Source organism: Sorex fumeus, unplaced genomic scaffold (genome assembly GCF_029834395.1).
Source record: "Sorex fumeus unplaced genomic scaffold, SorFum_2.1 ptg000013l, whole genome shotgun sequence".
Lineage (NCBI taxonomy): Eukaryota > Metazoa > Chordata > Mammalia > Eulipotyphla > Soricidae > Sorex > Sorex fumeus.
Genome location: NW_026606070.1, coordinates 2,224,047 through 2,234,828, shown reverse-complemented (window position 1 = coordinate 2,234,828; position 10,782 = coordinate 2,224,047).

Below are 10,782 nucleotides of genomic sequence, written 5' to 3'. Positions count from 1 at the left end.
TTGTTTTTTGTTTTCAAAGCTTGTGAGAGAAAGACAGGCTTTGACCAACTTTTTGAAGGCAGGGGTAACACAAGCCATGGCCTTCTTTAGGAGTGGAAAAATCGCCCTGAAAAACAAAAACAAAAACATCCAGTTCTCTTCTTGTGGAGATCCAAGAGCTAAATAAAAGTTTATTGGAGTTTCTTTGGATATGTGATCACAGAACTAGTCTCCGGGCTTACTTCAACTGTACAATGCCACATGGGTGAAATGTCGAGGATGGAGGTGTTACGCTTTCCTTGGGCTATTAGGATCCTGGTAGATAGTTTTTCAAAAGAAAAAAAAAAAGTGATCTAAATAACACAATCCAGAGCAAAAACTTCTATTTATCTGATCCCGGTCCTAGGAATTATAAGTTTTGTTCAATAAAAACTATTTTTCTCACACACACACACACACACACAGACCATACAAGATGCTGGGAATTGAACCCGGGCTGGCCGCATGCAAGGCAAACACCCTATCCACTATACTATTGCTCCAGCCCCACAAATCCCTCATAGTGACAAAATTATTGTGCATTCTAGAGAGGACTAGAAAATGTAATTATTTACCTATACTTTTTTTCTTTCTAATTCCACTTTATTATAATTTTATCAGGAATGGAAGTTCGGTATTGTCAAATTCTCTTTTTGTGTCCAATGGCATTATCACATAGTTTTCTTTTTCTTTTATTTTAACTTTTATTAGTGAGACACCATGAGGTACAGTTGTAGACTTACAAATTTTTGTGCTTGGGTTTCAGTTATACAATGATCGAGTACCCATCCCTCCACCAGTGCCCATCCTCCACCCCCGCCGATCCCAGTATCCCTCCCACCCCCCCATCCCCCCCATCCCCCCTGCCTCTGTGGCAGGGAATTCCCCTTTGTTCTCTCTCTCCTTTTGGGTGTTGTGGTTTGCAGAATACTCTGGTTTCTCTTCAGATTGCATAAATCTTTCGCCTTTTACCTATACTTTTGTTTCGAGGCTACACTCAGCATTGTTCAGCCACTTCTGGTGGCGCTTGGGGGACCTTATAAGGTTTCCGGGTTCAAACCCCGGGTCATCTATGCATAAGCTAAGGGCTTGTTCTGCTGTACTATCTCTACAGCCCCTAGAAAACGCAATCATCTAAAAGAGAATAAAGCAAGTTATTATTCATCATCCTTGGTTCAGGAAAGTCCTTTGCTGGCATGTACTTTTCCAGATATTGCTGGCAGCATGCAAAGGCACACCTTCCATAAATAATTAGTAGATTAATTAACTTTTGGTTTGGGGGTCACACCCAGCGATGTTCAGGGCTTACTCCTGGCTCTGCACTGAGGGATCACACCTGGCAGGGTTGGGGGACCCTATGGGGTGCTGGGGAGTAAAGCTGGTTTGGCTAGCCACGTGCAAGGCAAACGCCCACTTGCTGTACTATTCCTCTGGTCCCAATAATCAATTATTTTTTGGAAAGTGTTTTTTTGCTAAACCTTTGAGTTCTATTGGCAGTGCTCAACGGAATTAGAGATAGAAAGTGAAGTTGGAAAAGGAACAGGATGAGGTATTTGACCGGGATCTTAACAAGGGCTGAGTTTCGTTCACAGCTGCCGAGTCCGGCGTTGCAGACTGGGCTGAGTCCTACTGGGGAGCCTGGCCATGTCCACCTTACATCTGCGCAGAGGGGGCCACTACAAACAAGTGAGGTTCACTCTGACAGTGTACGGGGCAGGGGTGAGAAGGGGCCAGGAGGACAGAGATCAAACTCAGGTCCAATGCACGCAAAGCATGTGCTTGACTGTTGAGTTAGATCCCAGGTGATGGTTTGATTTGTTTGTTTTTGGATCTGGGGGTCACCCCTGCTGGTGGTCAGGGGCTACTCCTGGTCCAATGCTCAGGAGCAGCGTCTGGGACCACACGCGGAGTTGGAGTGGAACCAGGGTCGGTTCCCTGCAAGGCCAAGTGCCTCCACCCCTGTGCTTTCTCTCTGGTTCCCTTGCGTTACAGGTTTAAGTGAATGTTATTAAATACCGTATTTCTTCTGTGTCTAAAATGTCCTGAGCTCTGTGTCAGGAAGAGAGAAGAATACAAGCTGGAAGGAAGGAAAGTTTCAAAATACTGGTTGACACTGTGAGGTTGCGGCTCCACATCTCTCCCCCTCTGACTCCTGTTCGTGGAAATAGTGGCACCTCCCACTCTTTGGCTCAGTTCTGCGTGTTTTGGAGTAAGACTGATTTACTTGACATTGTATGTGCTCGGCATTAAAAGCAGGGTAAGAATTCTAGTTTCCAAAAGGGCACAGTGAACGGTCAAAGCCTCCGGCAAAGCGATTTTCCGTCCCTCCCTTGAGCCTCCCAAGGAGACAATCGGGTACATTCGACGCTTGTTCGGGCAGTGGGCTGCCGTGTGGGCTGCCGGCTCCCTTCATTTTAAGCAAGATCTTTGTGGGTTTTTATTCTGTTAATTAGTGCATTGGCCAGGATGAATGGGATTTTATGCCAGCAGGCTTCTGCTGATCCTTCCATTTGCAGTTTGCATGGTTCTTTTGTTTAGTTTTTGTTTCCTTCTTCCACTCTTGAAACACTTCAGTCTAGCGTTGCCTGAAACTCCCTGTAGTTCCAGAACTGCGGGCAGTGATGCATGAAGACATCAAACAGGGCTGCATGGAGGAGGCAGAGAGCACCTTCTCTCTGGTGCCACACTGGGGGTGGGCAGCTGTGAGTTCCATGCACCCTGTACATCACTCTGTCCACACATCCTTTGCTTGCACTCTTGGCAGCGGAAATTTGACTCTGGGGGAAAAGGTGGTACAAGCCTCAGGCTCAACCTTGAGACGTACATTTAATGATTATTCAGCCTCTGCTCTAGTCTTTGAGTATGCAAGCACAAAGCCTCGATTTAGGTATCCTGGGCTGGTGAGAAGATGGGAGAAAATGCAACCGGAAGGAATTTTTTTTTCTTCCTTTTTGGGTCACACCCAGCGATGCTCAGGGGCTACTCCTGGCTCATGCACACAGGAATTATTCCTGGCGGTGCTCGGGGGACCATATGGGATGCCAGGGATCGAACCGAGGTCGGCCGCATGCAAGCATGCAAGGCAAATGCCCTACCCGCTGTGCTATCGCTCTGGCCCCAGGAAGGAATTTTTGTAGATCTGTGTAATTAAAGGTTGTCAGGGTAAGATAATTTAGCATGAAAAAAAGTTTTAGAAGAGAGACTTGCAATATGTACAAAAGACTCTTTTGCACTTTTCCTATTTCTCCTATTTAAAAAAGAAAAATTTATTTTTTTCTCCAAGTATATTGGTTTTGATTCATCTAATTGTCGGAGAGCAGAGCTATGATTCAGCCATTCAGTTATCTTTTGAAAAGAGTGTGTGTGTGTGTGTGTGTGTGTGTCTGTCTGTCTGTCTGTGTGTATGTGTCTGGTGTGTCTGTCTGTGTGTGTGTGTGTATCTGTGTCTATGTGTCTGTGTGTGTGGTGTGAACTTGGTTGGTTGCTCAGTTTAATTTTTTTTCACTAGCATTTTTACTTGGTACAGGAAAGAAATAGAAGAATTAACGTTTGAAACAGTTTTAGGCTGCTGGAGGCAGCAGGAGTTTTAGGCTGTCTCAGGGAGGCCAGAGCAGTAAAGGAGACTTGGGACAGATCCCTGCTTATTCCTGAACCTAAGAGAAGGCACAGGAGGTCCCCCAGGGAGTTTCTGCTGTCAGGAGGATTCCCCAGTCCCTCTGTCAGTCCACGCCTATGTTGGCTTGCTGTGCTGGGCCTTAGAAATGAGCCCTTGCCTGAGTGAACAGTTCACCCCTGCCGCCCGGAGTCAGGGCGTAATGATGGAAATTTACATCTTTGGTTTTATAACTGGTTTATAGAATGTACTTGACAGTGATGATTTTGCTTGTGGGTGGAAAGTTGTAAAAGGACGTCCTTCTAGGACTGGAGAGATAGCACAGCAGGTAGGGTGTTTGCCTTAGACGCCGGCAGACCTGGGTTCAATTCCCAGCATCCCATATGGTCCCCTGAGCACCGCCGGGAGTAATTCCTGAGTGCAGAGCCAGGAGGAACCCCTGTGCATCGCTGGGTGTGACCCAAAATGCAAAAACAAAACAAACAAACAAAACAAAAGACGGACTTCCCTGTCTGCACTTAGATGAACTTCCCTGTTCTGCTGAGAAAAGGTTAAATTGAGGATACTCCCTGGAGCCCTACTGATAAGAGGCCGTCAGGAGCTCACGCACCTGCGTCATTATTTGAGCAAGAAGCAAAGTGATGATGAGTTTGCAGTGATGCCCAAGAAAAACAGGCTCTGGGACCACTGAGCTTTTCCAGGGCTCCAAGCGTTGGCCTAGCCTCACTCCCCAGACCTGATCAGCTGGTGTAAGAAAGATTCCTCGTTCCCTGCCAGGGATCATCTCAGGTGCTTGGTTAAGCCAACACCCCGGTTACACTTGCTCCACTTTGTAATTTTTGCTCCTTTATTAACTGATCAGACACCTGAGGGTCTATCTCAGGATAAAGTAAAGTAAAAGTAAAGGCCCTCCCGTTGATCATGGATTTGCTCGAGCGGGCCCAGTAACGTCTCCATTGGAGACTGTTGTTACTGTGTCTGGCATATCGAATACGTCACTGGGAGCTTGCCAGGCTCTGCCGTGCGGGCGAGATACTCTCAGTAGCTTGCCGGGCTCTCCGAGAGGGGTGGAGGAATCGAACTCGAATTGGCCATGTTGGCTGCGTGCAAGGCAAATGCCCTACCACTGTGCTATCGCTCCAGCCCTATCTCAGGATACTCAACGCTATTCTGTTGATCTGAGGGTCTGTCTCAATTCCATGCTATGCTGTTTCAATTATTCTTTTGTAGTACAGGTTGAAGCTGGGAAAAGTGATGGCTCTCATCTTTTTTTTTTTTTTCAAAGATTGCTTTAGCTCTTCTATTGTTAGGAGTCAGTTTTGTGTGTTTGGATTTTGGGTCACACTCAGTGGTGCTCAGGGTTTACTCCTGGCTCTGCACTCTGGGACCATTCTTGACAGATCCAGGGGACCTTATGGGATGCCAGGGTTTGAACCAGGGTTGCCCACATGGAAGACACACTCCCTTCCCACTGTACTATCTCTCCAGCCCAGGAGTCATCATTTATTTATTTTACTTAATTTTTCTGCTTTTTTGGTCACACCCAGCAATGCTCAGGGGTTACTCCTGGCTATGCACTCAGGAATCACTCCTGGTGGTGCCTGGGGGACCATATGGGAGGCCGGGGATTGAAACCGGGTTGGCCATGTGCAAGGCAAATGCCCCACCTGCTGTGCTATCGCTCTGGCCCTCAGGAGTCTTTTTTTTTTTTTTAAAGGAGTGAGTTGACTAAGGGCGAGGTATCCACATAGGTGATTGGGCGTGAGTAGCATGATTGTGGTGGTGTCAAAATTGTACACACATATAAGTTGCTCATCCTTGCTCATAAGTCATGTGAGTATCTGGTTACGCAAGTAGGTGGCATATAAGTTAATAAGTATTTTGTGCATAATGAGGAGAAAAGAGAAGTAGGTTCAGGGCTGCGCTCTCTGAGCATGCCCAGTGGCTGGCTGGAACTGTCGACCAAAGTCACCTCTGCGCTAAGAATCTGGCAAACATGAAGCTGTCAGGCGCGGAATTGCAAAGCCCTTTATCTTCCTCGACGTCTGACACAGACCTCTTTATTTCTTAGAGCGGTTTTGCACACTGCCTTCTGTGCACCGATTCCTCTGGCTTGGTGCACAGAGTCCTCGGGCTCCAAGCCTCCACGCCCACGGAACTGGCGTGTTTCACAACAGGAAGGTCTTTATGTTTTATATGCGGCCATAAAATTTTGATCCTGAAACAGAAAACTTCTATTCTCAATGAAGATGTGTGTTGCTCATCAGTGAAATGGACTCTGAAGTCACATTTAGAAAAAGCAGATGCTCAATTTTTCTCCTGGGAGCAATTTGCCAGCTCCTAAAGCAGTTTATTTTCTTTGAAGACACGGGGTTAATTCTAGTTAAAGAATACTTCTATTTATAAATATTAAGCTTGCGTTGCAGATAATTCTGAACGTAGTAGCTATAAACAGCCACGTAAGTGGGGATTTGGATGTAGCTCAGTGGGAACTATTGTTTCGTGTGGAAAAGGGCCCGGGTCTGATTTTTAGTGCCCCTGAGCTCATCACCCCCTTCCCCACAATAAAATTTCAATCACAGATAAGAAAATTTCTTGCACAGGCAACATTTTCTTTTCTTTCTTTTTTTTTTCCCCTTTGCTTTTTGGGTCATACCCAGGGATTCTCAGGGGTTACTCCTGGCTCTGTACAGAGGAACCACTCCTTGTGGGTGATGACTTGGGGTCTCGTTGGGACGAGGAGGACAGGACCGGCTCCACCCCCATCCCGTGAGGCCCTGTGTGTCTCATCACTGGGGGCCCAAATGTGACTCTCCAGTGGCCTCAGATGGATGGCGGCCACTGGGCCACCAGGGGGAACAGGCCAAGGCACAAAACCTATTCCCACCTGGGTTGGCCCAGCACCGGTAGCCTACTGCAGGGACCGGACGCATTTCTACCTAAAGCCGCTGGGTTCCGAGATTCGTTTCTGAGTCTCTGGGGTCATGGCCATTAAGCAGTTTGATCAGGAACCAGAGAGGCCATGTCTCCAAGCATATAGCTGAGCCGGAGGTGGTTTGTGGGTGTGTCTCCCACATACCTAACTTTTGGCCGTTTACTTTCATGGTAAACTTTGCCCCAAGTTTTTTGGGTCTGGCCAAAGGCACAGCAGCAATTTTGGGATATCTGGAAGTTTGAAGGCGCCATCAGGCTGCTAATGCACTTGCCTCACAGTTACAGATTGACCTGCTGGCGGCACCAAACCCCCCACCCCCCATCATGTTGACTTCTTGACCTAGTACACATAACCGTTACATTCAGAGATGTTCGTTCCGTTGAGAGTGAATGGAACATCAGGAACGAGAATGTTAATCTAGGAAAGCCTAATAAGTAATCAATCAGCTATTGTATGAAGCGCTGCCATGAGCATATGTGTGCATTATCCCTTCAAATGAACGTTTTTGTGCCTTGGGGATAGATGCCAAGGGCTGGCATGACTGGGCTGGATTGACGCAGAGGATGCGGGAATGGTGAGGGCGCATCTCTGTGTTTGTTCCCAGTTCCCAGGTTCTTCAACATTTTCAAGAATGAAAATATTGTGTAATACCATGTACAATAAAGACCTCAACATCAGGCCAGAATCCATAAGGTACATTGAAGACAAAGTTGGCAAAACCCTCCATGACATTGAAGCTAATGGTATCTTCAAAGATGCCACGCCACTGGCCGAGCAAGTGAAAACAGAGATAGATAAATGGGACTATCTTAAACTAAGAAGCTTCTGCACCTCCAAAGAAACAGTGACCAAAATACAAAGACAGACTACAGAATTGGAAAGGATATTCGCCGAATACACATCTGACAAGGGGTTGATATCAAGGATATATAAAGTACTGGTTGAACTCCACAAGAAGAAAACATCCAACCCCATCAAAAATGGGGCAATGAAATGAACAGAAACTTTCTCAAAGAAGAAATCCGAATGGCAAAAAGGCACATGAGAAAATGCTCTACATTATTAATCATCAGGGAGATGCAGATCAAAACCACAATGAGATATCATCTCACAGCACAGAGACTGCCCCCCATCCAAAAGAACAAAAACAATTGGTGCTGGCGTAGATGTGGCAAGAAAGGGACCCTCCTTCACTGCTGGTGGGAATGCCGACTGGTTCAGCCCTTTTGAAAAACAGTATGAACTATTCTTCAAAAATTAGAAACTGGGCTCCCATTTGACCTAGAAATACCACTCCTGGGAATATATCCCAGAGAGGCAAAAAAGTATAGTTGAAGTGACATCTGCACTTGTTTGTTCATTGCAGCACTCTTTGCAATAGCCAGAATCTGGAAAAAAACCCTGAGTGCCCGAGAACAGATGACTGGTTAAAGAAACTTTGGTACATCTACATGATGGAGTACTATGCAGCTGCTAGAAAAGATGAAGTCATAAAATTTACATATAAGTGGTACAATATGGAAAGTATCATGCTAAGCGAAATGAGTCAGAAAGAGAGGGATAGACATAGAAAGATTGCATTCATCTGGGGAACATAAAGCAACAAAATGGGAGACTAACACCCAAGAATAGCTGAGATTAGTACCAGGAGGTTTGCTCCATGGCTTGGAGGCCAGCCACACACTCTAGGGGAAAAGGGAGCTCAGATAGGAAGCATCTATAAGGATGGGAGAAGCATGCTGAAAGTAGACTCTAGACCGAACATGATTGCCACTCAAGGCCTCTCTTGCAAACCACAGGACCCAAAAGGAGAGAGAACAAAAGGGAATGCCCTGCCACAGAAGCAGGGGAGGATGGGGGGGGGATGGGGGGTGGGAGGGATACTGGGATCCGTGGTGGTGGAAAATGGGCACTGGTGGAGGGATGGGTACTTGATCATTGTATAATTGAAACCGAAGCACAAAAATTTGTAAGTCTACAACTGTACCTCATGGTGTTTCACTAATAAAAATTCACTGTCACTGTCCTCCCGTTGTTCATCGATTTGCTCGAGCGGGCCCAGTAACGTCTCCATCGTGAGACTTGTTGTTACTGTGTTTGGCATATCGAATACATCACGGGTAGCTTGCCAGGCTCTGCCGTGCAGGCTGGAGCGATAGCACAGCGGTAGGTCGTTTGCCTTGCACGCAGCCAACATGGCCGACCCGAGTTCGATTCCTCCCCCCCTCTTGGAGAGCCCGGCAAGCTACCGAGAGTATCTCGCTCGCAATAAAAATTAAAAAAGATATATTGTGTAATAAAGATGCTCAGACTCGGGCTGGAACAATAGCACAGCGGGTAGGGCATTTGCCTTGCATGCAGCCAACCCGGGTTCGATTCCCAGCATCCCATATGGTCCCCTGAGCACCGCCAGGGATAATTCCTGAGTGCAGAGCCAGGAGTGACCCCTGTGCATCGCTGGGTGTGACCCAAAAAGCAAAAAAAACAAACAAACAAACAAACAAAAAAAAACGATGCTCAGACTCAGTTGAAAGGTAGGAAAGTTTGTTGGAAAGTAGAGGAGAAAGAAAAAGAAACTCCCCAGGCGGGGAAACTAAGCGGATGTCAGTAATGTGAGATGTTGGCTGGCTTCAGAGACCCGTTCTCGGATCCAGCCTATTCTGTCATGCTCTTATTTTTAATACGCAGCTGCTTATTTTATTAAAAGCCCTTTGGAACCCGAAGGCCATCTGTACTGATTTTCATCTGCGTTTTCATCCAATAAAGCGTCCGGATGTTGTCTTTTTGCATCTTGGGTCCAAAGACAAAGATGTGGGGTCCTCAGCTAAGACATCAGCAATCGCTTTGGCCGGAGAGCCGCATAAAGCCATCACCGTGCCCATGCGGGGACAGAGTGAGGAGAGAGAAGAAACGGACCAAACTGTGTTGAGTGCCGACAGGACCAAGGTTTGGGAAGCCCCGGGAAGACCTTAGTGACAGACGCCGAGAGTGAGGCCGGCTGGTCGGTTCAGACCTCCGGCCAGACCTCCAGGTAGCTGCGTGACCTTAGCAAGCGTGTCCAGCCTCTCTGGACTTTAGTTTTACCCTCATGAAATGGAGCTAGCGGTGCTGTCACTAGACAGAACTGTCCAAGGAAGGAAACGTTGTTGTTCAGCCTGGGCTAGGAGGCTACACTCACCGTCCCCACATCGAAATCCCGGGCAGTGATGGTTTCCTTACTAGCCATGACGGCACTGAGGATGCAGCAGGGATCAACCTTCCCTCTGCCCCTCACCCCTGCCCCTTCCCTCGAACCGTCACCCCTAGCCCTTCCTCTGACCCAACCCCTCTTCCCTTCCTCTGACCTCACCCCTGCCCCCCTGCCCTGTGACCCTCACCCCTGCCCCGCTTCCTTCTGCTCCTCACCTCCACTAGTGTGCTTGTGGCCAGTGAGAAGGGTAGCGGCATCAGTGCCTCTGTTTTGTATCTAGGCCACACTTGGCAGTGCTCAGGGCTGACTCCTGGAGAGCGGGGCTTGAACCCAGGTCTACCGCGGGAAAGAGCAAGAAGGCCCCTCCCCACTGCACTCCTGCCCTGGCTGGAGAGTGTTTCCGGAAGCCAGCCTGGAAGAGTCTCAGTGGAGCCAGGAGAGGCCAGAACTGCACCACAATTGGCCAGGTGGATGCCATGGGCAGGGGGCCCCCTGATGCCTGTAGCAGCACCACCGACTGGGCCTGGGACAGCTCAGGAGCCCCTCCAGGAGGGTGCCGTACCAGAGGAGAAGGATTAGGGAGAGGGGGGAGTGCTGGGGACAGAGGCAGAGGCTACGGCACAGGCCGGCAGGGTCATCACTCCCCGCCCAGTGTCACCGGGTGCAGCCCTGCAGGTCTCAGAAGTGCCGGGGTGGCCCCAGGACTAGCACACACACACATGCACACACACGTATCTGCGCTCACACACATGCATACCCTCCCCACACGTGTGTGAGCGCGCACACACACACACACGCATGGACATGCACATGAGCAGCACTTTCGCCTCTTTACTTAGTATGTGCCCAACATCCATCTCAGAAAATAGTTTTCTCTAGGAAACCCAGTGAATCTTCTTATTTTCCACTTCTAGGTCTGGTGTTCCAGAATCATCTCACTGATACCCAAGGCGTTTTCAGACACCGAGAACCTATAGACGGGTGCGGTCAGGAGCAAAGGACCGGCCTCCAGGAGGCCTGGGTGAG